General features: G+C 29.5%; 1 protein-coding gene and 1 long non-coding RNA gene across 7 annotated transcripts in view; one reads left to right on the forward strand and one right to left on the reverse strand.

Annotated features, from left to right (window-relative positions):
- The window catches only part of LOC123270893 (putative polypeptide N-acetylgalactosaminyltransferase 9), a 263,471-nt gene that overhangs the window by 97,999 nt on the left and 153,232 nt on the right, over positions 1–12,240 (forward strand). The window lies entirely within an intron of this gene.
- LOC123270895 lies at positions 5,652–11,388 on the reverse strand. The gene is made up of 3 exons (XR_006510714.1): positions 11,376–11,388; positions 7,964–7,968; positions 5,652–5,785 (listed from the first exon to the last, which is right to left on the reverse strand). It is a non-coding gene; the product is annotated as an uncharacterized LOC123270895 (long non-coding RNA).

A 12,240-nucleotide genomic window follows, 5' to 3' on the forward strand; every position in this document is an offset into this window, starting at 1 on the left:
TTTTTTGTAACCCCATAACTTCAATCGATAACTCCATCAGATCAGAATCACGAATTATTTTCAAATAACAAAATACCATTAATAATTAATAATAAAACTATGCTTGTAGTAAATTACAGAATTTTTCAGCTGTGAAAATAATTAGTGTATCATATTGTTATTATAAAAACGTATGGCATTATTTTTATGTATCTTTATATCTTAATCTAAACAAGACATATTCATTTTAAAATAATTAACTAACTGTTAATTTACTTTTTTCCAGAAAATATTTATTAACAGCTAAAAATCGTTTAATTGTATCAAATATAAATGATTAAATTGATTCCCAATAAATGAATTCATTTACACGTAATAAATTCTTCTATCATTGAAAATTATTTAAATTGTCAATCTGTAATACGAATACAAAGAACCTTAATTAATTATCAATTACTGTAACAGGTTATTATTTAAATTTACTGCGGAAATGACGGAACAATAAAATGTAACATAATACGACGCTAAAATTGTAATAATTGTAATAAATGTAATGTAAAACATATTATCCACGCGATAATTAATCCAAGTTAATAACAAATTTACAGGTAGAGCAATTCAGCATATATATACCCGCTGATGCATATATTATTTCATGAAATCCAGTAACTATTTCCGAATGTGTGAGCACATGTCTATTGAGTTAACAATCACCAGCTTTCTCATCACATTCATGTCTCTTGCTTCACTCTCATCCGGCTCATGTCATTCACTATTCACATAACATGTCAGGCATATTTTAACCGTATATGTGTATATATTTATACAGAAACACACGCAAACATAAACATAATTTTTTTTGTATTTAATACATCAGCACACATAAATAATCTTAGTCATTTCATTATTGGTTACATTAACTCACACGAGGCATATTTATTGGATTGTAATTTTTGGTAGGACGAATTTTAAATATATTTCTCACCTCTGCTCTCTCAAATAATTATTATTGTTACTTTTTGTATTTGCTAGCGTGTAATATTCTGTGGATTTATTTAATGCGTTATATTACACATAATATATAAAATAAATATACACTTGGTTGGTCAGAGGCACGCGGATTTGCGATACTGACGTTGAGATAAACAATCAGCTTACGCATCGGCTATGGTTTTCCCTGTCCGTCCGTTATTTTCAATTTTAAATTGTTATTATTGTTTTGAAATTTTTAATTAAATTATAGAGTTACTGTAAAAATATACATAACTCCTTAAATATTGATTTTAGGAAAAAATCATAAGAGAACAAAATTGTAGCTTAGAAAATTTCCTGTCACTGTAAATCCAAGTGTTTTAAAAGTGACTACAAATGGGCATTTAACATAGGAAATTAAAACACGTGGAAGTGTTTTAAGAATGACTACAATGCTTCAAAAGATAGGAACAAAACACTTTATGTGTGTATCTTTAATATTTTCAGAGATTTAGTCACTTGAGTAGTGTTTACATGCACGGAAAAAAAGATGATTTAAAATTTACACCACAAATGATGTAAAAATCCGATTGTATGAGTGATGTTATTTTTGGATTGAGGTGATACAAATACTGTATCACGGTGATGTAGATTTTACACCACAGTGGAGTAAATTATGCGTGCCCTACACGCATGCACCTAAATATTGTATAGGTTATATTTGTTGTTGATGTTTCGTGTCGTATGTATTTTTTTATTTATTATTTGTTATAAAAAAACACGTGAAAATAACATGGCCGATGATTTTGTATGTTCAATGCTAAAAGAATATTGTCTTGAAAAATTTATTTCAAGGTTTGAAAGTACGTATATAACCGTCAAGTTAGTCCCATTTAAAATACATTAGATACAAAAATTGTATTACCGGGTGATGTAAATTTAGGTTCACCTCTGCTGACTTCACATGTGATACAATTTTTTGTATCACTTGATGAGATTTTAAAGCTATTTTTTTACAGTCATTTGAGTAGTGGTCATACACTGGAAATTGAAAAATCATTATCTAGTCACTATAAAAGAAGTCATAGCTCCTAAAAGATTGATTTTAGGATCAAATCAGTGAGGAACAAAATTGTAGCTCAGTAAATTTCCTACTAGAAAGATTAACGATTTTTATTATGGCATAGTAAAATAACAATAAAACCCGCTATTCAATAAATTAACCATATCTGACAAAAAAGTAAAATCACCTAGACGAAACAAAACGTTCTTAAGAACAGAATCAGACCGTAAGATTTAAAAAAGCAATTAATCATGTAAAATATTAATGGAAGAGTAGTTTAACCCGTTTTACAAGTTGTAAAAGGTACTTACGGGTCCTATCCGTAGTAAAACATACATCACCAAAAATCTTGAGATAAATTTAAACGGTAACTAAACCCAGAGGGCGATTTATCATCTTTTATTAATGCCCGCGGTGCACTTGCTCGGTTGACAGTTCATACATCCGTAACCTCTTTTTCTAAATCCACCTTGATCCTGGATTTCTGTTCTGTTTGGAATGTTCTTGTGAAAACATTACTTTTTAAATTATCTCTCGTAAATCATGTACATATGTTTTTTCCCACATATACCGATAATATTATATCAAATTTGCGCCTTTTTATCATTTTAAGTTCAAACAATTTTTTTTACTATCATTTTTATTAATCTTTGTTGAGAAAAATTTTTTTTTGTAATAATAATAATATAATAATAAAAAATAATAATAATAATAAAATAAATTTCGAATGACATGAGCTTATCGCTGTTAAAATTCTTTTTGGAATAAATACCCATATGTCTATATTGCCTGGAAAATACCAACCGCGAAAAAACCACGAAATTAATAAAAAGGTTAAAAATATTGATTTTTTTTTTCAATTTTTCATAAATCTTAATGTTATGATAATCAAAAGAGATTATTTCAAACAAATTTTTAACAATAATAATAATAATAATAATAATAATAAATTTTTTTTCACAGATTAAATTTCGTTAGACAGATAAATAAATTTGATAAACAACACAAAAATATTATTATTATTTATTTTCTTAAGTACAGCTTTTACAAAAAAACTTTAATACTGTCTCATCCCATGCTACATTCAATTAACAATTATAAATAAAACTTTAATAATTTGCTTCATTTTGGTTATTTGTAATAAACAACACAAAAATATTTAATTAAAAACCAACCCGCGAGCTAGCGGTCCCGCGCGAAGAGAGGAGAGGAGAAGTAGAGGGCAGAGAACAAAGAGTAAAGAGTAAAACGGAGAGAGTAGAAATTTTATCGGAAAACATTAATTGCTAAAGTGTGTATCATTATTTAATGATCGGGGCTGAAAACCGCAGCGCAAAACCATAAATTAATATTTAATATTTTTTAAAACTTTCCCTCGGAAAAATAAAAGTGCATATGTGCACGTGTGTGTAAGTGGGTGTAGGAGGGAGCAGTGTCAGAACTCGGTGTTTGCACATGATTTATTGATTGTCCCGTATTTATTTAGGAAAATACCACGTGCAATATAACGAAGTCCGCGATCGGTACTACCGGGTATTACTCTTCTGTACATATTCCACTTGCGGTTCGGCGCCTCTGCATACGATCCGTATACATATGTGTATTTCGTAGTGTCATCGAGTACATGGCCTTGCTAATTTTTATTTACCTCTATCTATATAACTATGTAGAAGTCCAACCAGTTAATTTTCAATACTCAATTTTCATCTACTCTCTTTTAATTTTTTATCAAGAACGCTTTTTAAAGTCTTGGCAGAAGAAAGAGTGAACCAAAATAATTTTGGTCTCCAAAATTTGGTAGGCTCAAAAAGCTTTTTTCGTAATTTTAGAAATTTTTTTTTGTTAATAAGATGAAAAAAAGTGAATTAAAAAAATAACTTTTGATTAGAAAAAAATTCATTTTTAAATCAAGATTTTAATTATAAAGTTGAGGACTTGGAAATTTAATAAATGTTTATCTGAACTGAAGAAGTAAATATTTAATTCAATAATATTAATGTTTTTGGTTTGAAAATATTTATATTTGTTTGAAATTAAAAATAATGTAAATTTAACCCAACACCAGATTCAAGCCCTGATCAGTGTTTGCTCTTAAGAAAGAGTGATACTACTTCGCTAACACACCGTTCAAGCATCCGACTTTAATCTGATGATATATTAGTAATATGTAATTTTGTTTGGGATTTAAAGGCAGCGCTGCTTCAAGAGTTAAATTATTTTATTTTGGAGAAAGTTAAATATATATCTCGTGGAAAAGAGATTTTACTTTGTTAGTCCGAAATATTTTATGTTAAAATGGAAAAATAAACAAACATTTCGTGAAAAATAATTTAACTTCATTGAATTATTTGAAATTTTTTAAGGTAGTAGTCGTGATTAAGGCATATCGTCAAAAAATTCTAAATTTTTGTATACTTATTGAGGACATGATGATACAATTACCCTTAAAATTTGAAGTCGATTGACCACCTGTAACCCGAGATTAATTCTATTAAAAAATGGATATTCAACATTGATTGCATATGCTCTCTGCAGTTCTGTACTAGTTTTTTAGTTATAAGAAAACTAACTGTCAGATACACGGAAAGAAAAATAACCCACTGTACATCCTCGTATAGTATACTCCGTGGTATTTGTAGTGAAAAAAAATTTCAGACTATATTTAATATCCTTCAAAGTATACTAAATTATTTTTGGACTGTACTTAGTGAAGTCTCCGATTTAATCGATTAATTTTTCTGGTTATATCGCGTAAAACTTCACGGGATATAATCTGAAAAATTATTTCGTGTAAATTAAATTATACTCGGTTGAAATTTGGATTATGCCCACGGTGACTCCGCCAATTTTTTTTCTAGGGCCTGCGCGTAAAGTATTTGTTAGTATAGACCCGATTAAAGTCTTTTAATGTATTTGTTATGAGTTTAAAAAAAAATAAAAAAAAATTTTTGACCGTCTAATTATTTATAAATAACGGATTAAAGTTCAATAATTTATGAAAAAGTATGTATCTACACGCAGAAAAAAATTTTGTTAAGATAACCTAAGATATGTTGTGGTGACAAATGAATTTGTTAATATAGGGATAACAAATTATAAGTTAAAATAACAAAATTTAGGTTATAACGAAGTTATTGATATGTTATAACAACAAAACAGTTTCGTTACTATAGCAAAATTTTTAAGTTGATTCGACAAAATCCTTTAGTTGGTATAACAAATTTTTTTTTTGAAACAGCAAAATTATGCTATTAAAATAACAAAGAGACATTGTTGGAGTAACAAAGACAATTTGTTAAAGTAATTAAGAAAATACATAATTTAAAAATATGGTATAATCAGCTTTAGCTGATTTGGAAAATATTTTGGCAACAAATTAGTTTTGTTATTGCACCAAAATCATTTTGTAATAGCAACAAAGTCATTTTGTGACAGTAACAAAATGATTTCGTTCGAGCAACAAATTGATTTTGTGAATTAACAAATTGGTTTGTTAGTACAACTTGAAATATTTTGTTAATGCAACTAATGGATTTGTTGCTATAACTACACTCATTTGTTACCAGAACAAATTTTTCAGTTATCCCGTCTTTTTTTATTTCAACAAAATTGTTTTATGCGTGTACGGAGCCGGACAGAAACAATTGTATGGGTTTCGTCTCCACGGGTACAGTTTTGCGTAAAAATGATGGATTACTTAGTTACAAGCTCATATACTTTTGCGGCGCGTATAATCTCTAATTTTTTGACAATATTGAACCATAACAACTACTTTCATGAAATTTTTCAGTATCAAAAAACAATTTTCTTCAATCAAGCCATTTGTCACTTTCTTCAAAACTTTCTTAAACCAACAATATTTTCCTTGAACCAACATATCTATTCTTTCTGTGTACTTCTCCCAAGAATATATAATAAAATATTAAAGGTTTAAGTTGGATATTAACCTGTTCGCAGCTGTGTCTGTAGGGCATTTTTTGTCGGGGTATTAAAAAAAAGGTGTAGCAGAATAACGTCGTCGATAGCTTCGCACGTGTATCGATTCCTCATTCCTACGGGGTAAGCTTGTGTGCTCGTAAAAGCTCAGCTTTACAATGTCACGCGTTTTATTCCTTATGTATTACTTTTTTATTATTATTATTATTATTATTATTATCTGGAGTACCGTATTGTCCTTTCCATTTTTTTTGCTTTCTCTTGTTCTTGTTTTCCAACCAGATTCTAACACTCGGGTATTTTGCAAAGAAAATTTCCTGGTATCTAAAATAGGAGCAGCGTCCCGGGTGTGCGCAGTTTGCGAATTTAAGGGATGAAAATGTGTATAGATATCCATAAATATATATATATATATATATACAACATATAAAAGAAAGCAGCCCGTTGTCGAGACGGTGGTTGTGCGAAAGATCGTCGAGGTGGTACGTTCCTCTGGATTATACCGGTGTAATTTATTACTTAGCTTACATGTTAAAAAATAAATAGTATTAAACCTCAGAGCTCTTTTTTCCCGACTGAAAATTTCCGTACATAAGCTTGCTACACCGGTAGTATTTTTAAACCTTTTGAAGTACGATACTCCGGTTTTACACTTTATAAATATTTAATGAATTTTTTTTTAATTATTTTGATTCAATGTTATGGTGAAAAAATATGGGTTATTTTAATTTAATAAATATTCTGTAAATGGTATTTTTTAATTAAAAGAGAAAAAGTATTTTTAATTATTTTAGTTCATTATTAGAGATCTCGAATTTTTTTAATTAACAATAAATATTTCAATGGATTAAATTTTTTTTTGTGTATGGAGAATCATGATAAAGAATCACTAAAATCCGTGGAATTAAAAAATATTTCAGTATAATAATTTTTTTTTATTTTTCATATGTTTTATTGTTGTAGCACTACTTAAGTGGCAAAATCTCCAAAAATATTGAAGATAGACCTATATAATGTGAACGTTTTTTCTAGAAAATTCATTATGCTACAATTTTAATTTCTTATCATTATTTCTTAAGATTAATATTTTAGAAGTTACAGCAATTTTTAATAGTGATTAGATAATTATTTTTTAATTTTCACTATATGAGCACTACTTAACCAAATTTAAGTGACTATATCTCTAAAAATATTGACGTTAGACTGATAGTATAAAATCATTTTCCATAAGAAATTTTCTAAGCTACACTGATAGAAGGATTTCTTAACATTTAAGAATATTTCTTTGTATTTAAGAAATCATTTCTTAAACATCATTTCTTAGTATTTAAAAAATATTTCTTTGTATTTATCTTAAATATTAAGAAATATTTTTTAAATACTAAAAATGATGTCTAAGAAATAATTTCTTAAATACAAAGAAATCTTCTTAAATACTAAGAAATCCTTCTATCAGTATACACAGTTAAAAAATTCTAAGAAAATTTACAATACAACCATCGCAATCCTGGACTATACTATTATTACTGCACGGAAAAAATTAAACTGTAATATTCACTCAGATTCCGGTTAATTTTTATAGTTTCAAACAGTAAAGCGGACATCGGGGTGGCAAAAATATAAATATTACAGAACTTAATGTAGAAAGTAAAAAAGCCACAATTTATAATTTAATATCCAAAATAAGTGATTAGTAGCTGTCACTATTGAATGGCTACTAACTAGGTAGATATTTTATATTGACTTAAAAATTTTTAAATAATAATAAATAAAATTTAAATCGAATTTTTTTTTTTCCAAAATCAATCAATCTCCATAAAGAAAATATCACGATCACTAACAAAGACATCCAACAAACTTTATTTTCTCTTGAGTGAAAAAACAAACTTGATTACATTCGTCGAACAGAAGAGCCATTGAAAATCGAACATGAATCACGATATAAAATTCAACCGACGATTACAGGAGTAAGCACGTTGATACGAGAAGAGAATCTTACGTCTTACTCTTTACTCTTGCTCACTAAGCTATTCATTGCTTAAGCCAGTCCTCACCCTCTGATTCGGGGGCCCTTGTCGGTCCAAAAAAATTAGGTTAGCTCCCTTGGCATGAGTTAGACGGATACGAATAGCAAACTTTAGTAGCATTCGTCCTTCCTCTTCCTCTTCTTCTTGATCCTCAGCTCATTTGGTCTTTCAGTCTGAGCTCAGAGCTTTCAACCCCATTCCACTTGGCAATAATCCAAAAATGGCCCCTTCCTTTTTTTTTTATTTTTTTATTTCCGGTGCACTGGCGCAACTTCCCGTGATTTATGTACAACCATTTTCCCGTATCCGTTTTTAACGCAACGGGCTCCTGCCATTCTTGTTCGCCGATATCCTAGTTTCCCTATCTCTATCGGCTCTTATCTGATTTATTATTATTTATGTTTCAAAGGTTTTTCTCGAGAATATTTGAATCTTACAGCCTACATAGTTTGAAGAATTTTTTATTATTTAATAATCTTCATTAATTGTTAATAAATGATTTTTTATCATTGAATGATTAATAAATTTTCTATATTAGTGTGTAAACTAATAATGTGTTTAAGAAGAAAATTTAATAATTTTCAAAATAGAGTAAAATAAATTGGACCAAAAAATAGTTCTACAAGGAACCGCTAGGTGGCTAAAGTTCTCGTAGTTAAAATTCTAGAATTTTAGTATTTAAGTAAACTAAAAACTTTTAGAGGTCCAGAGTTCCAATTTCATACAAATAAGTCTTTTTTTTTGTCTATTCACTCATAAAAAGATTTTTTAATATTTAATAAGCTTTATTAAATATTGATAAATGATTTTTTAAATTTGATTTATCAAAAATTGATACATATTTGCTGACTTTTTATTAGTATTTATCAACAAAAAATATTTAGTCATATTTAATTAGTGGATAATTTTTTTCTAATTAAATAAATTTATTAACAACTAGAAAATTCTTCTTTCACCCCATATTTTTTCACTAACTAGACCAGTTTTTCTAAGCAAAAACGCATCGATAGAAAATCTATCAGATAATCTAATTAAAACTTTAAATATTTATCTTTCTGCAATCCGTTGGAGATTCACGAGCCGAGACAAGTCCAATTGCGAAATCGCTGTCAATTACGCGGTTTCTGAGCCCCCTATCTCGTCTAATTGCGTAAACCATCCTCCCTGTAAATTCTACGCTCTACACTCCACTCTACACTGTGTGCTGCTATATTCACCAATTGCCAAACACTCCTTACTTCTTACATCTTACTTTTATTCAATTTCCACCATTTCCCGCAAACAAAACGTAATTACCGTTAACATATTGCCTAATCAAAATATCTTAACGGTAATTAATTATTTATTATTAAACATCGTATACATTTGCATTTTTTCCATTAACATCCTTCATGTATTTTATTTATAATTAAATTATATTCTTCGCTTGAAGTGAATTCTCCGATAGTAAATTATAATTAAAAAAAAAATAATTAAACAATATGATTTAACTTTTTATGGCATTTATTGGGGCCATGAGAAAAATTTTAAAGTATATCAACCTTATAATAATTCATAGTTTTTTTTATTTACTTAAAATATATTTTAGGCATCTATTTACAATAATATAAATATTATAATTTTAAACTCAAAATAATGCTGACCTGCCACAAGGTTGTTTGTTAAAAATCTAATTTTTAATCGTTAAATAACTTTTTTGAATAATCGATAACAAATTTTCAATTTTTGAGGGAAGATGACTATAAAGTTTGGAAAATCCAAAAGTGCACGCCTCATAACGCTCATTCATTTTTTAAGAAAAAATAAATTGTGTAACTGATAAAAAAAAAAAGAAAATTATAATTAAGTAATTTCTTACAGAGTACTTTTTTTTTTTTAAATATCAGCGCCCTTTTTTCTTGTTATATGCGTACGCAGTCTAAAAAAATCTAGCTTTATCAAGTGGCGCCATAGTTTTCACGTGACAAATAAGAAAAATTCGTTTGTCTTTGTACGGTTATATCGTAATAAATTTTAATAAAAATTCAATTAAAAAAAAAAAAACACGTAAACTAGGCTACTAATATGAAATACGGACCCAGTTCATCGCATTCGTAAACTAATAAAAAAGGTCCGGTCTTGAAATATCAATTTATTCGGGAGTAATCATTGGTACATCCAAAATGGGGTGACATCCGGACGTCCACGTAAAATTTTTTTCAAAACGTTTTTTTTTTTTCAAAATAGCTACATGAAATGATTTTAGAAAGTAAAAGATGGTTTGATTTAAGTGGTTTCTCCGTGTACATCTACTTATATTATTGTATAAGTGTAATATGGTTGTGATAGAGACATTTAAAGATCACAAAATTGCTTGACCTTGATGAGTCGAGTATAAAGCACAACCTCACACGCTTCGCGCTATGAGGCGTGCAATAATGAAACTTATAAATTAAGTCTTACGCATGATCGTCCTTAAGCTCATGAAAAAAAAAATTTTTTTTAAGTATGGGTCATTATCAAAGATACAGAGAAAATATTATTGAAATATACAAATAGTACACTTATAGCAGAATTTATTAAAAGGTTACGGAGCTTATTAAATATTAAAAAATCCACCAGTGCATTCAAGATAACAAAAACGTGTTGAAAAAAAAACTTCAATCGGAGAAATTTTTCGTTGTTCCGGAAATGTTCACATTAACGCCGCCTTACTTTTTCTTCCTAGAGGTAATTTTTCCGCCCATCTGCCATCTCTCCCTAATCACAATGGACCATCCGGTATTCTGGGATGATAAAGCGCATCTTCATGGATGGGAGAGCAGTATCAACATGTCAAAAAAAAACACCTTCACTTGTCGAAGTAATCTCGCCTGGAGAATCTTCTCATTGATTATTACTCGTGTAGTAGTGATAGTTATTATTACTATGCACACCTCCTATCCGGGATTTACGGTCCTATTCATAAAAAGTTAGATATAAATATAAATAATAATAAAGTGCCCATTACATTAAATTACCAGCGACTTTCACAATTGGAAATCATAGATAAAATGTCGGATCTTCTTCGTCGTCTTCGGATTAAACTTTTGAGAATAAGAACCGGTTTTCGATGTTATCGATGCACGCTAATAAAAGTGGTGACGCGCGTCGAGACCTTTTCGCGTCCTTGATTCCAGAGTCTCTTAACCCAGAATGTAGAGAATGTTATTGTTGTTATTAATGTTACTGTTTATTTTTCACGTTTTATCTATCAGTTTTATTCTGTTGCATCCATAGGGCTGCATCTTGTTGCAGCACCTATTTTTTTTCCGTGCACTAATTAAAAAAAAAACTTTTGAATTACAAATAATCTTTATTTGCCCAACAAATTTTTGAAGACCAAAATTTTCTTGGTTAACTTTTTTTTCTGTGTACACAGAAAAAAATTTCTGAGAAAATTTACGATACAACTTTTGTGAAGCTGGACTATACTTTCATTACTATTTTCTATTTCTATGAATTTCTAGTGTATAGGCTTTGTATGCCCCTTTATACCCCAAAGCCTTTCTCAACATTAATGATTTTGCTTGGTTACTGCTCTTTATTTTTGCGGCTGTGGCCCGACTTGTGCTTTCTGTACCGTATTCACCCTGAACCTCACCTTCTCAGGATGTTGGAACAGAATCATGGGGAAAACACAGAGAAAACCCATGATAGTACAGTCGGAGCTGGGCTAAGTCTACAGTGATTGATAGGGAACTCTTCTTTATCGACCACTGGAGCATTAGGCCCTTCTCCTAGTGTGCAGAGATCCCTCGTGCTAGCCAACGTTGACTAGAATGGTCACCCAGTTAAGTTGTAGCTTAACTGGGTGATCGCCCAAGTCAGACGTGTGCCGCCCGGCTATCTCTGTCACTTTCAGAGACTAGCAATGTAACGCACACATTTTTAATTATAATCACTGAAAAATATTGGTGCGTGCCGGGATCGAACCCGGGTCCCACTCTTTCGAAAAGCGGGCACCGAGCTGACTAGGCTATTGCCAGCCCCAACAACTACTTTCATTACTATTAATTATAAAATATTTTAGAAAATAATTTACTATTTATTCACGAAATTTTACAACTTACTATTGTTATTTCACCAAATATTTATTGTATTAAATTCGATTAGAAAAAATACGATATTACTTTTGTACAAAGTAAGAGATTAAAATTTCTAGTGTTGCCTCTGTATCTTTCCAATAGAAGTATAACAAAGTTGACAATAGTTGAATTGGGATGTTTTTCAATTAGTGTGAGT

This window comes from Cotesia glomerata, linkage group LG8 (assembly GCF_020080835.1).
Source record: "Cotesia glomerata isolate CgM1 linkage group LG8, MPM_Cglom_v2.3, whole genome shotgun sequence".
Lineage (NCBI taxonomy): Eukaryota > Metazoa > Arthropoda > Insecta > Hymenoptera > Braconidae > Cotesia > Cotesia glomerata.